Raw genomic sequence first — 14995 nt, forward strand, 5'->3', positions numbered from 1 at the left:
TCTTGAAGTTTTATGCTCTGACTACTCTTTGGGTTTTGGGAAGCCTCTGTTATTTCAGATGAGAAGACTCCACCATGGCTATGAATCATGGAACCTTCTAGAAATAACCCCTTCTTGGTCCTGTTGGGCCTTATACTTTATACTGGGATGTGCAGATCTGAGCATGGGAAAAATTGGGCTGTAGAAGAAGGCATTTTTTTGGATGAGAAGATCCTTTAAACTTGCTGGCAAGGGGTTGAAACAGTACCTCCACATTCGAACTCAGAGATAACCCTGTGAAGAAGTCATAGTTATCATTCACTGAACACCTACAACAGTCGATTCTTGTTATTTGTAGGAGTTGTGTTCTGTAATGTTTCCGCTAATGTTGAATTAGCCAATAATGAACCATTGCTTCTAGGGGAAGTGCAGACCTGTGAGCCTCTGGTCACATGTTCCTCAACCGATCCATACATAACCTTGTCTTGTGTGTGTTTCTGTTTAAAGTCACCTTATTTGATATACATTGTTGGTTCATTAACATTGAACTCATGACCAATAGCACTAGAACTCACGCCTGAGTGAAGTTTACCTAACATACATATATTCTCCCTAAGGCACTTCATAGCCTTCTTGCACATAGGAATTCTAGAAAGTGCCTTAGCATTACACTTGGTGGCCATTTTACATAGTAGAATCAACAACAACAACAACAAAAAAATTGGTACTAAATAGACCATGAAAAAGATACTTGTTAGGTGAGTGTGGTGGCTCACGTCTGTAACCCCAGCACTTTGGAGAGCTGAGGTGGGTGGATTGCTTGAGCCCTGGACTTTGGGACCAGACTGGGCAACACGATGAGACTTTGTTTCTACAAAAAACTAAACAATTAGCAAGGTGTAGTGGTGAATGCCTGTAGTCCTAGTTATTCAGGATGCTGAGGTGGGAGGATGGCTTTAGCTCAGGAGGTCAAGGCTGCAGTGAGCCATGATTGTGCCACCACTGCACTCTAGCCTGGATGACAGAACCAGACCCTGTCTCAAAAATTAAAAAGGATATTTGTTTACAGTATGAGAGCTGAAACGAGAAGGCAGAGCATCCCCTTGCTCCATCTCAGCTGGGAATGTGCACGTCAGGCTTCTCAAAATTGTCACTGCTCTGTGCATGCTTGCAAATGACCGCAAAAAGTCTTCGGACATTGATTTTGGGGTCATACATAAATGTAAGCGAGGAGGTGAATTTGCAAATATGGAATTGGTGAGTAATGAGGATTGATTTTATGTGCCAGGTGATGCTGGGGAGGTGAGAACCGATGTGACCTGTATTCTGCAGATGTTCTTGGAACTTCTGCATCTGACCCTCCTTTGGGGCTTACTAGGATCCAAGGCCAGAGGGGAGCTTTCTGGCTTCCCAGTCTGTGTTCCAAATGAACCATTTCCAGGGGTTCAGCTCCTCTGAGGGTGGAGGAGTCACCTTCAGCAGGACCCACCTTTGTATTTAAGGTGCAGAACAGCAGCAGCAGCTCTGTTTGTACTGTACAAAGAACAGCCTCTTGTAATTTGGTTCTTTTTGAACAGTTGCTAATAATTTTGCACTCAATTTCCATTTAAATGGAAACATTAACCTCTGGAGCCTGGAAAGGAGCCTAGAAGGGGCTCATAAGTACGGCTCTTATCCCCACGGCTCCGAGTGTCCCAGGGGTCAATCCAAACATACTTATAAATCACTGTCCTCCCTCCCTCCCAGTACAAAGTTCACTTTCTTGTTTACTCACCTTATCCAATGTCTGGAAGTTCTTCCTTAAGTCCAACCTGAAGCTTCTCTGCTGGAACACTCAGCCTTCTTTTTCCTGGATCACGTGCAGAAGAGACATTAGAAACACACCTGAGCTGATAGTGAAGCTCCTAACAAGATGGGCAAGTGACCCTAGGTGGAGGCTGGAACAAAGCCCAGGGATCATCAAAAATAGCATTTTGTCAACCAGCAACAAGAAGAATCCAAATGATCCCACATGAGTCACAAAACATTTTCACAGATATTATTCTGTTTTATTTTTGTAATTCCTCTGTGAAAAAAGTATCTCACTTACCTGATTCTACAGATGAGGCAACTGGGGAATAGAGTTAACCCACATCAATTACAAATTGGCAGGGCTGGGGCCCCAGAGCCCCTAGCCTGCACTCTGCAATGATTGTGAAATTCTGAGAGGCTGGTCAGCTTCTGTGTCAAGAAATAGATGATATTGATGACATAACCTAGAATGCAGTCATTGGGTATCCCTAAATCCTCCAACTTCCTACTCTAAGATATCAATCAAAATTGGTCTTCACTGCCCCCTCACATGTGGCAGAGAACCCATGCTCTTCCCAGTCTTTGTCCTGCATGGCCTGCACCCTAGGACCTTGAATTACTTCTTTTTTTTTTTAAATTATGGGTTCTCGCCTTGCATTTTGTCTCCTGTGTTGGATCTCCCTTTTTGGCAGATATTATCTTCACTTCTGGAGAGGACGAGCAGGGGTCTACAGATGTGAAGTGACATCTGCTTGCTGCATGTGGTTGGGTAGCTGGGATGCTGCACAAATGCACTGTTGGGAGAGTGGAAATTCAGCCATGCAGCATTTGCCAAATCAGGAACTATGAGGTGCTACATCCAACCAGAATATTCTCTTATTTATCTGTGCAAAGAGGTGTCTTCTATTTGCACAAAGACACCTTTTATAGGCTAGAGGTGGCCCTGAGGAACATATTCAATGTCACACATCCAGAAAGTCTGTAGCCAGAGTGGAAAGCCAGGTCAGCTTCCATCATCTGGTGTCATGTGCCCTTCTTTCTCCTAGTGCTCAGCTCCTGGAATGGGAGAGGGAGACATGGGGAGGTGGAGGTGGAGGGGAGAGGGGAAGGACTGCCTCCCTGTTTTCAACTTTCCAATCACCCTCTTCAGCCTACTTATCTTCTGTTTCCAATAATGAAGCAATCTTTTTGGTCAGCACCCTCCACCCCCATTCTTTTCTACCACTTGCAGTATGGATTCTAAAAATAGCAATAATTAGACAAGTCTGCCCATCATTTCAGGTCTTTCTTGTCTTTGTTTAAATTCTGTTGGTTTTATCTCCTATAATTTCTGACTGATCTGGAGGAGCCTGAGCAGTGTGCAGTGATACGTGTGCAGACTATGATTAAGTGTGGGTATGTGTGTGAGCGTGCATGTGTGTATATGTGCATGTGTTCACATATGCATGCTTGTGTGTGTAGATGCATGTATGTATGCATTGTGCACATGTGCAATGTGTGTGCATGTAGTGTGCATGTATATGTGTGTGTGTGTATATATATATCTGTGTGTAGTGTGCATGTGTGTGTGGTGCATTTACATGTGTGTAGTGGGTTTTGCAATGAGGAGGAGGCAGAAAGGAGTGTGGACCCATTATCTGTTGTTATGCATTAGTTGTCCCTCTCAGGATCCTTGACACACAGGGACCCTCTCCTGGATGTTGGTGACCCAGTCAGGTACTTTCTGTTTGCTCCTCCAGATTCCCTCTCCAGCCTTCTCAGCTCTACTCCCTTTCCTGGGGCTGACTTGATGGATCACAGCAATGGTTCCTTGCACTCTTGATTTCTATCAAGTATAGCCAAGGAGGAGTGCAGGTGGTCAACTGGAGGAAAAGGGGCATGTAGGGTCAGGGCATTTATTCCCCTGGCCTCTTTCCTGCAGACTTGCCTTGGGCTGGTGGCCTTCCTTGACCATAGCCCCTCTCAAGGAAACCCTCTCTGCAAGCTTATTTCTTTCGGGTTCTGGTCACTGCCCTTTCCTTTATTCCTCTGGATTAATGTATTTTCCCTTTCCTCCCATGCCCTGCCTACATTTCTGTAAACAGTCTTTCATTAAAGCCTCCTCAAGTAGTCCTAATTTGAGTGTGCTATGTGTTTTCTGTTGGAATCCGACTGATACAAAATTCTCTTGGTCACTGCCATTGGCTAGTTAGATTGTAACCCATATGATGGTCTCCATTTGTCTCTGTCCTTCAATATCTGTGTCTGGCCCCTACCTCTGTGGAGGAAAAGGTCGGGCAATAAGCTTTACTATTTCTTCAGCTGAGCTCTTTGGTATAGGCTGCTGCTTCTCTGACCAGTGGAGCTGCCATTCTGCTGGGAAGGAGGGCACCCTCTCTCTCCTGCCTGTTGCAAGTATTTCCTCACCTATTTTTCCTAAAGGGTACATCCACTGGATCAGTAAGATGGTTTAAGAAGATTTTTACTCAGGAATCAGGTACTACTACCCTGGTTAATTGTCTACCTCCCTCATTTCCACGCTTAGAGCAAAGCCTTGCTGCCAAGCTCTCTGGAATCTTCCACACCGATGCTGCGGGGCCTTCGGTGGATTTCCAGCCTTGACCACAATGTTACTCCTTTCCTCACTATTTTCTTTTAATCCTTTCTTCCCCTGATGTACTGCTTCCACTTATTTTTCTCCCCAGACATTACCTCTTCCTAAAGAAAGAGCAAAGTCCATGTTCATTTAGCACTTTTTTTTTTTTTTTTTGGGTAGGTTTCAGTCTTGGTATTGTAGGGGAGGAAAAGCTTTTTTCTGTACCCTCTTATGTCCTGTACCTGGGGATGGGCAAATTAAACTGACAGAGGACAGATTAGCAAGAGAAAAGAAACAGCTTATTTATACGCACAAAATGTGTACACATGGACACCCAGTGATGAGTACTCAGTGATGTGTAACTCAAAGGGATGGTTAGAATTTGGAGCTTATATACCTAATTTAGGAGAAAGGGTAGGGAGAGCAAAGGCTTCTATGGGAAGGACAAATGGGTTTCTTTAGGAAAGACAAATGGGTTTTTAGGAGAACAAATAGGAGGTAAAGTTTAAGATAATGTTTGTTTATGCAGGTGTGAGTGGTCTTTCTGTCTTCTTTACGGCCATACAACTCCCCCGGAGAGGAGATTCATGGGACATTTATTCTTGGTTTCTCTCCTGGGAATAGACTTGCCCCAAAGAGGGAATTTATGGCAGTTCTTATTTCTCAGAAGTATCTCTGTTGAGTCAGATAAGGGGAGTTCTGGGAAGTCTTCTTTCTATATCTGTTGAATCTCAAGTATCTTCAGCTTAAAATAATCTTGATGCCAAGTCTGGGATTCTGAGTGGGTTCACACAGTGTACATTGCAGGTTAGTAACTTTTCCCTTTGGCCTGCTTTCTACTGGCTCTGTATGGGAAGGATGGACCCTGGCCTCAGTAGCTACTGGTTCCACAGGCAGATGGGGAAGAAGGGGTGAATTCTGGGCCCATGAATGGAAGGAATGTGGTTGTGGTGGAGGTGCTGGGAGAAGAAGGTCCATTTTGAGTAATGGCTTGTTTTTCCCTGCTAATGTCTTCTAAGTTAAACACGTCTCCCTACAATAGGGATTAACTTCCTTCCACAACCTTCACTTGGGAAATTATATTCTCCTTAGCAACTTAATTTCATCTTTATTTCTTGTGAAAATTTTCCTCCTCCTGTTTTGCATTACATGGCAAAGCTCCTTTATATTTCATGATAATTAAGGGTGTTGTTCCTGAGTCCCTTCTTCCGAATTCTAGAGTGGAGAAATACATTTTACTCCACTATAAGGGCCAGAGGGCAGAGGGCCTGTGAAGTGAGAACACTTTTGTAATGGTCAATTTTATGTGTCAACTTGACTAGGCTCAGTTGTGTAGTCAAACACCAGTCTAGATATTGCTATGAGGGAAGGTTTCAGATGTGAATAACATTTAAATCAGCAGACTTTGAATAAAGCAGATTATCTTCCACAATGTGGGTGGGTGTCATCTCATCAGCTGACAGAGAGGCCTTAAGAGCAAAGACTGAAGCTTCTGGAAGAGGAAGCAATTTGGTCTCAAGATTGCAACAAAGAAACCCTTCCTGAGGTTCCAAACTGCTGCTGCCTGGAGGAATTCAGGCTCAGGCTGCAACATCAGCTTTTATCTATGTCTTCAGGCTGCTAACCAGCTCTACAACTTTGGACTTTACAGCCACCAGAATTGTGTGAGTTAATTCCTTAAAATAAATCTCTCTATCTCTCTATCTATATCCCATTGGTCTGTTTCTCTGGAGAACACTGACTAATATCCTCTTACTGTCCATTGCCTTTCTCAAAAGTGTTCACAGGATGTGTGTTTCTGCCAAGTCACCTGTCCTAGGAACAGAGAGCTTCAGTTAAGTCTCAAGAGCCCGGGAGAAGACAAGGGGATAAAGTGAGCAGGTATGTGTGGGTAAATTCATAACTAAACTTCATACTCCTAAAGATGTAACAACGGTCACCAAAGTAACTTGGAATACCTGGAGGGCAGAGTCACACCCTGTGTATCCTGTCTTGACTTTCAGGAGTCCTCAAATCAGAGTGAGTGGTGGTAAGGAAGAAAGTGGGTGAAAACAGCAAAGATTAGGGGAGCGTCTGGAGTTGGCTGGAGGCTCGGAGGGGATGCACAGCAGAACACTCAGGGCCTTTCCCTACTGGGAGGAGTGTGACAGACAGGAGCCCTGCAACTGTTGCAACCGCAATCGGAAACAAGGAGCAATCTGGGAAAGAGCACTGGAGAGGGAGCTAGTAGTCTGGGTTCCTCACCCAGTCCTCACATGACATTTGGATCTTTTCTCTCTCTCTCTCTCGCTGCAGGGGCTTGCACAGCTCTGCACACCCAGCAGACACTGACAACTGCTACCCAACTCCAGCTACTTAGAACAAGGGAATAGAAGCTTTTGATTTGTGCTTTCTTATGTTATCACAGACCAAAGGAACTCAATGTAATTTTTTTAAAAAAACATCTGATTTAGCAAATCCCAAGCAATAGTCACCAGCTAGCCTTCCTCAGTTGGGATAAGGCCTTACTAGGTTCTGGTCAGAGAAAAAATGAGACCCAGAGGAGAGAGAAGGTTTACAGTATGGCAGTTTGCCCACATCTGCAGCCTGGAAGGAGTTAGGAAAATTCAGCAGGCTGGGAAGACTTGGAGACTATCGATTTTTACAGAGAGTTAGCAAAATGCTGTGCATACTTTATTATTCATGATGACTTTTTCACAAGTTCATGCCTCATTCTGGTGTATCCTCTTCTGTCCTGCTTTCTTCTGCACTCATTGTGGAAATCAATGGGGGTATGGTTCCAAAGGAATGAAAGAGAGGATCCAATTAGCTTGAGACACAGCTCTTTGGTTGACTGAGGCTAAGCCAGAACTAAAAAGAGGATGCTTTCCTTGGTCTAATCCTAACAAATCTATGATAACATTTTATTACCAATGGAGGGTGTCCAGGTTCCTGGCGTCTTGAACGAAGAATTGGGCAAAACACACAAAGTAAGGAAAGAATGAAGCAACAAAAGCAGAGATTTATTGAAAATGAAAGTATGCTCCTCAGGGCGGGAGTGGGCCTGAGCATAGGGACTCAAGAGCCCTGTTACAGACTTTTTGGGGGTTTAAATACCCTCTATAGGTTTCCATTGGTTACTTGGTGTATGCCCTATGAAAATGAAGAGGATATTTCCTGTCATAGCTGAAGTATTTCCATTTGATTTAGTTCTAGGAAATCCTTAGGTTTCCTGCCTTCCAGACCCTATCCTCCTACCTCGATTTGATTTGGATTTGTTCCTCTTTAGGAATTCACCCATGTACATTGAGCACCTAGAACACTGTCAGGCACATGGCAAATGCTCAATAAACATTTGCTGAAGTAATGTCCGAAGTCTGGTGAGGAGTGTAGGAGGAGGCACGGGGAAGATGTGCAGCTTGCTCCCTGTGTGTACCTTGGCCGAGTCTCTGAACTTGCTCAGTCCTCGTTTTCGTTTTCTGTGGGTGTGATGAGAATGACTAGTATCTAAATGCTAGTCATGAAAGATGAGAATGATGATGAGAATGATAGCATCTAAACTATAGAACTCAATCCATGGTAATTCTACTTTCTTTCCCTTTTCTTGGGAAGAGGGTAGAACACTAATATCATAATTGACTTCAAACAAGCTGTTACCCTATCTATACCATAAAATGTAAGCATCAGTAAATGTTAAATGAAATGCATGAAGGAAAAAATGAGTAGGTGAGAAGGGGCCTTATAAATCTTGTAATGCAAGAGTTTGAAAATATTTTTCTTTTAAAGCAGGAGAAGTCCCTTATTAAACAAAAGCTCACATGGAAGCCCAGGATATAAAACTACCAAAACCACATCTGTTGTGACTGAAGTGGGTGGTGGGGGGGTATGACCTTGGGGCATTTACAGTTCTGTTGTCTCTTTTTAGGGCTTCACTCTCCCCGCCCAACTCCCCCCGCACCCATCACACCCTCTCTGGCCTTGGGCTGTGGTTTGCTAGTAAATGTTTAACAACTGACTCTGGGGTTGGGAGTCCTGATTTGTAGCATTTTCACATTTCCGTGGTGTGAATATTTCCACTGCTTTAAGCTACTATGTGGCAAGACTGAAGGTAGAGTTGGGACTCTGCTCAGAATTATATGCACCATTATATAGTTATTTCACCAAACCTACAATTGCTGTAAACAACCTCAAGGATATTAAGAATTTGATGTAGTAAATTAATTGAGTGGTAAATTCTGAATATTTATTACCTTTGTTTTTAATATAATTTATCTAATTATAAGTTTATATGCCTGTAATTTAATTTTTTATAATGACTTCAATTAAGAACAAGAGAGCAAAATTTTCAAAAATTGAGCAACTGGCTTTTAGGAGCTAGTATCAGCTGGGTCCAGCATACCACTGCCTCTGGGACATCTGTTTTGAAACCTCGGGTTCCAAAGAATATGCTTTAAATGATTGATGTATAACTCCTAACATTAGAGGGCAGGAAAAATGAGAGGTTATGACTTTATGAGGGTCATAGAACTAGTAGTTACTTTACTCTAGAGCTAGACATTATTCCTTTTCCTGTGGTAGAGAACCTACTCTTCTTGCCTTCTGAGATGTGCAATTAAACTACATTTCACAACTCCTCTTGCATCTAGGTGAACTTCTTGGCTGAACTCTGGCAAATGGGTTTTGACTACAAATGATGTGCACCACTTCTAGACTTGTCTAGTTACAAAACATCTTGTGTGATCCTCTGTGCTCTTTCCTGATCCCCAGCCATGTAGAAGAAGCCAAGTGAAGGGCTGTGGGGACCTAGAAGACGGAGTTGTCACACAATGGAAGAATCCCAGATCTCTGAGTCACCATTTGGACAAGAATCTACCAGGACAGGTGCCTGAACAGGAACCCTGGACTTTGTGTGAGTGAGAAACAAACTTTTATTGTGTTAAGCCACTGAGATTTTGGGTTGGTTTTTAGAGCAGCTGGTGTTGCATACACTGACTAATACATCTTGAAAGTAAATGATGCAAAACAATTCTACTTATTCACAGGGAGTGGTATTTATAAGGGAAAAGAATAATAGGGTGGCATCAATGTGGAGTCCTGATAAGTAAGCAACAACAAGGAAGGAGTCCCACGTAGGGAAGAACAATTGTTCTGAGAGACTGTTAATCACAAACAACCTGCTAGCCCCACATCCTGTTCCCAAATACTTTGCTCAGTATGTAGCCCCAGCAGCATGACTGTCTGCATGTAGACCCTCCAGCATGACCCTATAAAATTTCCCTCCAGCTACTGCCTCTTGGCAGACAGTCCCTTCTCTGCTGTGCTGCCCACTGCTTTCTTACAACGTTATCTTTGTACTTTCTCAAATAAATCTGCCTTTCTTTACCCACAATTGTCTTGAAAAATTATTTTACTGTTCGTGATGCCGGTCCCAGCCAGTTGCACCCACAAGAGTCAGCGGTAGGGGGAGGAATTAAGTCATCCAAAGGATGAAAAACTCTATGGAGTGTAATCAAAGAGCACAGGAGAGCAATCGAGCAGACTAATTAGAGTCTGGGGGATCTTGCATGAAATGACTGTGGGCGAGAAAAATAACAATGATATTAACACAGATGATTGTAGTGGTCAGGAATCTTCAGGTACAAATAACAGACACCAATTTGAGTCAGCTTATGCTTGGAAAAGGACTGTTATTTTAGGTACACAGGAGCATCTCACGGAGGCCAATGGCCAGAACACAGCTTCTGAAGGGTCTGGAATCAGGACCTGGGAATCACAGGGACCCTGTCACTGTTTCTTGTCTCCATCTTCATGTCTGCTTTGTTGCAGACCATCTTATCAGTGACCACTTCCCGCCCCATAGTGAGTGAAAGGTGGCTATCTCCCAGCTCCTAGATTCATTGTTAAAAGCTTAGCCAGCCACAGACTGAACTGCATCTCTCTTTGGCCTAATTCCACACACAACAAATTAGCTCTCTTTAGATCAGAATTCCAGAGTCCATAAAGAGACACTCTAGTTGGCCCAGATTGGTCAGGTGTCCACCCTGGTCTAATGTGCTATGGCCAGAAGGTCAAGTATACAGTATGAACATGGCTGCAAGGGGCCTTCCCTCTAGACAAAGGGAGCCAATTCCCCAAGAAAGTGAGATCATTGTTGACTCAAGGTGGCTTCTGAATATTTCTATAGACAGAAACATCCCACTAGGAAGAGGGAGGAAGGGGCAGGGCTGTATATGCACAGTTCCTCTCCCAAATCCACCAGTCAGGTAACTGACTCCATTTCCTTGTGGAGGGGTCAGGGATGGAGGAAAGAAGGTCAGAGTGTTACTCTGGAGAGCTTCCTCCATCCAGAGGGAACCATCATGAATGGGATAGATGGGTTCCACCTTCTTTCAATAATGTTTAGAAAGTGTCAACCACAGTCCTGACACAGAGTGAAGAGTCAGTGTAGGTCAGATCCCTTTCTCCCCCTGCCCCACCTCCAATATTCTCTCTTCTTATCACTTGATTTCTTGCCACTGACAGTGATAGTGCCATATGGAGCCACATTGAAGCCTGAGGTGAAAGGGAAAATAAATTACAGTAATCTGGTCCTGTCTTGATTTTGTTCTTCATGAAGTACTTGCATTGATTTTGACTCTTAAAATATGGTATTAACATATTCTTTGTCTTGATTACTGAGTATTTGGCACCCTCTTACATTTTGTGCCTAAGTCAAGTGCCTTGCTCACTTCAGCCTGGTACCAGCCCTGCTTGCCAGAGGCAGTTGAAAAGGACCCCAGGATACATTTCCTTCCACAATAACTAGCCCTTCCTGAATCTCTGATTTAAGGTTTAGTTTAATATGGTTTTGAAAAATAAAAAAAATTTTTTCACTTACGTGTACAGGTGATGCAGGATATTTCCCTGACCCCTTTGCAAGACTCGTGACAGGGGTACCTTGTGTACTTAGCCTGCAGCATTCAACTCCTCGTGGGAGGGAGTGGATGAGTGTACAAGGTGGGAACTGGAGTGCACGAGCACTGGAACCAGCTGGCCACTTCCGCACCGGTGGGGGTGAGCTCCACTCACTCAGACCTGCTGTGTTCCCCCCATCGTGGGAGGGAGCATGCAGATGAGCAGGTGCAGGAGCTTGGGAGAGTGTTTTTGGGCACTGGCAGGACCAAACTCTGTGCGGGCCCAGCAGCAACATCTAGTGGGGTGTTCATGACCCCTAAATCCCCAGAGGGCATGTTACAGTGCTCCTTTAGCTCTGCCATCCACGGACAGCTTAAGTGTTAACAACTCAGTTGGCCCTTTTGTATTTGCACACTTGGCTTCTGAGCTCTTCCAATGTCCGGGAAAAATGAGGTTGCACAAACGAATTGAAGGATGATAAATGTGGGGGATTTTATTGCTGATAAAAGTGGCTCTCAGCTGGAAGGGGAGCTGAAAAGGGGGTGGGGCAGGAAGGAAATCTCCTGAACTCCAGCCATCTTCAGCCAGATTCTTCTCCACTGTTACACCATCAAGCTGTCCCGCTGCAGTCAAGCAGCTTCTCTCTAATGTCCAGCCATAGTCCCCAGTGTCCAGCCATAGTCCCCAGTGTCCAGCTGCTTCTCCTCTCTTCCAGCTGAGTCTGAGGTTTTTATAGGCACAGGATGACGGGGGCAGTGGGGAGTGGTGGGCCATGGGTTTAGGAAAAGGCAACATTCGAGCAGGAAAACAGGGATGTCAGTTCTCACTTTGGGCTGTGGTTTCAGGCTTGAGGGTGGGGTTTTGTTGGGGACCTGCCCTTTTCTGCCTAGAATTTCTCTGCCTCCTGTCCTTATCACATGCATAGTGTCACAGAAGTTATCCAAGTTTCCTTGCTTCTACAAGGGAAAATGGCAATGAGAGGGAGGAAGGGATACATTTTGCTTTAGAAATGTATTTTTAATTTTTTAAGGACAGTCTAATTAAGATGACTTCTTTACTACAAAAGCAATACTTGTTCACTATAAAAAATTGGAAAATACAGATAAAGCAGGAAACAGAAACTATAAACTGTAGGGGAGAAAAAATAATTTCTTTTCTTTATCTTTTTTGGTTCTAAGTTGAGATACTCTCCTGAAAACGAAAGTCAGACTAACAAAAGAAAAACAAGCAGAAGTTTATTAACATGTACTATACTCATCACACAGAAGAGGCCTCAGTTCAAAACTCTTTTTCTCTCTCAAGGCAGTGGCTTTAGAGGCCTTGCTTAAATAGTGTTTTAACAAAGAGCCATAAATTCTATTCAATGACAAGACAAAGAGGAGAGTATCTTCAGGCTTCCAAAAGGCACGAAAATGTGGGAAGGTAGATTTACGGTAAGAGTAAAGTCAGCTCACAGCTCTCTGGCAGCTGCTGTCTCTGAGATCTGCTTCTGAGCTGATAAGCAAATGTAGGGAAGGGGCCTACTTGTGGGTGGGGAAGGCAGGGAGGAGGAGCAAAGCGTGCCCTGCATTTCAACCTTTTTTGGCTCAACAGTCTTCAGCATTTTAGAGAGAAATATTTTGATTTCCTTCAAAACATTAATAACTTACCATTCCACGAATACATACCTTAGCGTTTATCTTTTTGATTGATATATGTAGATTTTACAAAAACAGTATGGTTTTGAATAATATTTGTGGTCTTCTTTTTCCATTTAAAATACATTGCGAATCAATGTCTAAGTTTAAGTAAATACTTCTCTACATCATTATTTTTAGGGGTTCACATTTTGACTGTGTCACACTATTTGACCAACTTCCTATTGCTGGACATGGAATCTGTTTCCAAGTTTTCATGATTATAAACACTGCTGAGCCAAACATCCTAGCTGTGTAATCTTTTGGCACGTGTCTAATTGCTTCCCTAGGATGAATTCCTAGAGCAGGACTTGCTGGGTCCAAGCGAATGCACTCACGTAGAGGTTTTTTTCAAAAATACTTACTGGCAAGGTACCGTCTAAAAACCTGTGCTGATTTATACTCTCACAATGTGTATGAGTCCCAGTGTCCATCAATTTAAAGCCCAAACCAGAGGCCTGAGCAGAAAGTGAGGCAGATATAACTAAACCCATACAACCTGGACATGACTGTAATACTCTCATCTTATGGTAATATCAGTGGCATCTTTAAAGGTGCCTGTACTGGAATACTGGAAATGCTACAGAGAAGGATTTCAGACAAAGTTTAAGACAAGAAGCCGGAAACCCATAAGTAAAGTTACAAGGAAGATGATCTTCTCTTTCTTTCTCATGATAGCAGTGAGCTCTGATCCACTAGGGGGGACAAAGGGCCCTTCCCCATTTATTCCAACTCTCATCACTGTCCAAGCTTTTTCTAGATTTCTAACCCTTTTTTCAAGTTTTAGACATTCAATTCCCTTGTCTCCCCTAAGGAGCATTTAGACAATGAGAATCATCAAATGGTAATATCTTCTTTTTGTGAGGGTTGAGGAAGACGTTTCTTTTTAGATTTGCTACCTGCTACTTTCCCAAGTCTCAGGTATATACATTCCACAAGTTATCATCACCATTATTGCCAAGAAGCCTCCTGCTGGTGAAGCACCCTTTCAGATGACTTTCCTTTTGTCTCAAAGACTCCTGGGAGGTAGCTTGCTTTTTGTCCCTTTTCAATAGCTGCCACAGCTGATTTTACATCTTGGGGATTTTCTTCTCTGAGTAGAGGATATTTAAAAAAATCTAATTATTGTTGTGATTATCTTACCTTGGCAGTTAAGATGAGCAAAGTGAAGATGTTTCACTTCGTGCATTCTGTGCATGGAGATCTTTTCTGTAGACATCTTTTCCCCCTTGGGAAAAGACAGAAGTGAAGGCCTTTCCATTGTTCAAGGTTCAAGTAATGGCTCCACATGTACCGTGAGCTCAAAACAATGTTCTGTGGATCATGTGACCCAACATATGAATGTTTTGGTCTACTGAGCATCCCAAGAAGTAAAATAATAGTTGGAGTTTGAGGAAGGGGCATAGAAAAGGCCCAGACCCAGGTCAGGTGCTTGGGTGGCTAGACTCATCTGGTGTTAGGCTTGTCCAACCTTGTCAGAATGAGGATGTGGGATCCAGTGCTTCTCTGGTCCTCATCAGCCTCTTACATCAGGTCAGTGTGAGTCTTTTTTTTTTTTTTTTTTTTTTTTAACTCGGGGGCCCAGAATAGACAGTAGAGCCTGAGAGACTGGTGCCTTTTCCATCTTACTTTTTGGTCCATCCATGCCATAAATGGACTTCTTTTTCAATTGCTTCATGTCTTCACGTTTCAGAGTGTTCAGCTCAGATAAACCATTGGAGAGGACCAAGAGACTGTACATGATTGACATGAGTCCACTGAAGTCATCCTCCACCCAGTAGTACCCTCTAAGATGATCTCAGGAGGATGTGGTCTTTCTGGCTCCCTGTTTCCTTACTGTTTCTGAAGTATATAAATGTTTCTCACTTTAAGATATTATATATATCTTATAATATCTAATAAGATATATAATATATATAATAATATATATCTTATAATTATAAGATATATATATCTTATTAGATATCTTATTGTAAGATAAGATTTTACAATCTTAAGATTAGATAAGATTAGATATAGTAAGATAGATATCATATATTATAATAATATATTATATATTATTATAATAACTATATTATGTTTCTTATAATAATAAATATTA

At 42.9% G+C, this 14995-nt stretch overlaps 1 protein-coding gene across 23 annotated transcripts in view; it reads right to left on the reverse strand.

The window, feature by feature from the left end:
- TIMM8B (translocase of inner mitochondrial membrane 8 homolog B) overlaps window positions 1-14995 on the reverse strand; it is a 1180384-nt gene that overhangs the window by 433412 nt on the left and 731977 nt on the right. Inside the window, exon 1 of one of the 23 annotated variants that reach the window (XM_050757806.1) lies at window positions 8273-8277. The exons of 21 other annotated variants lie outside the window; for them this stretch is intronic. The gene's annotated coding sequence lies outside the window, so the exon portion shown is untranslated. Of the gene's footprint in view, window positions 1-2975; window positions 2980-8272; window positions 8278-14995 lie in introns of those variants that run through there. One more of the 23 variants, XM_050757817.1, reaches the window with a different exon arrangement.

Source organism: Macaca thibetana, chromosome 14, assembly GCF_024542745.1.
Source record: "Macaca thibetana thibetana isolate TM-01 chromosome 14, ASM2454274v1, whole genome shotgun sequence".
NCBI lineage: Eukaryota > Metazoa > Chordata > Mammalia > Primates > Cercopithecidae > Macaca > Macaca thibetana.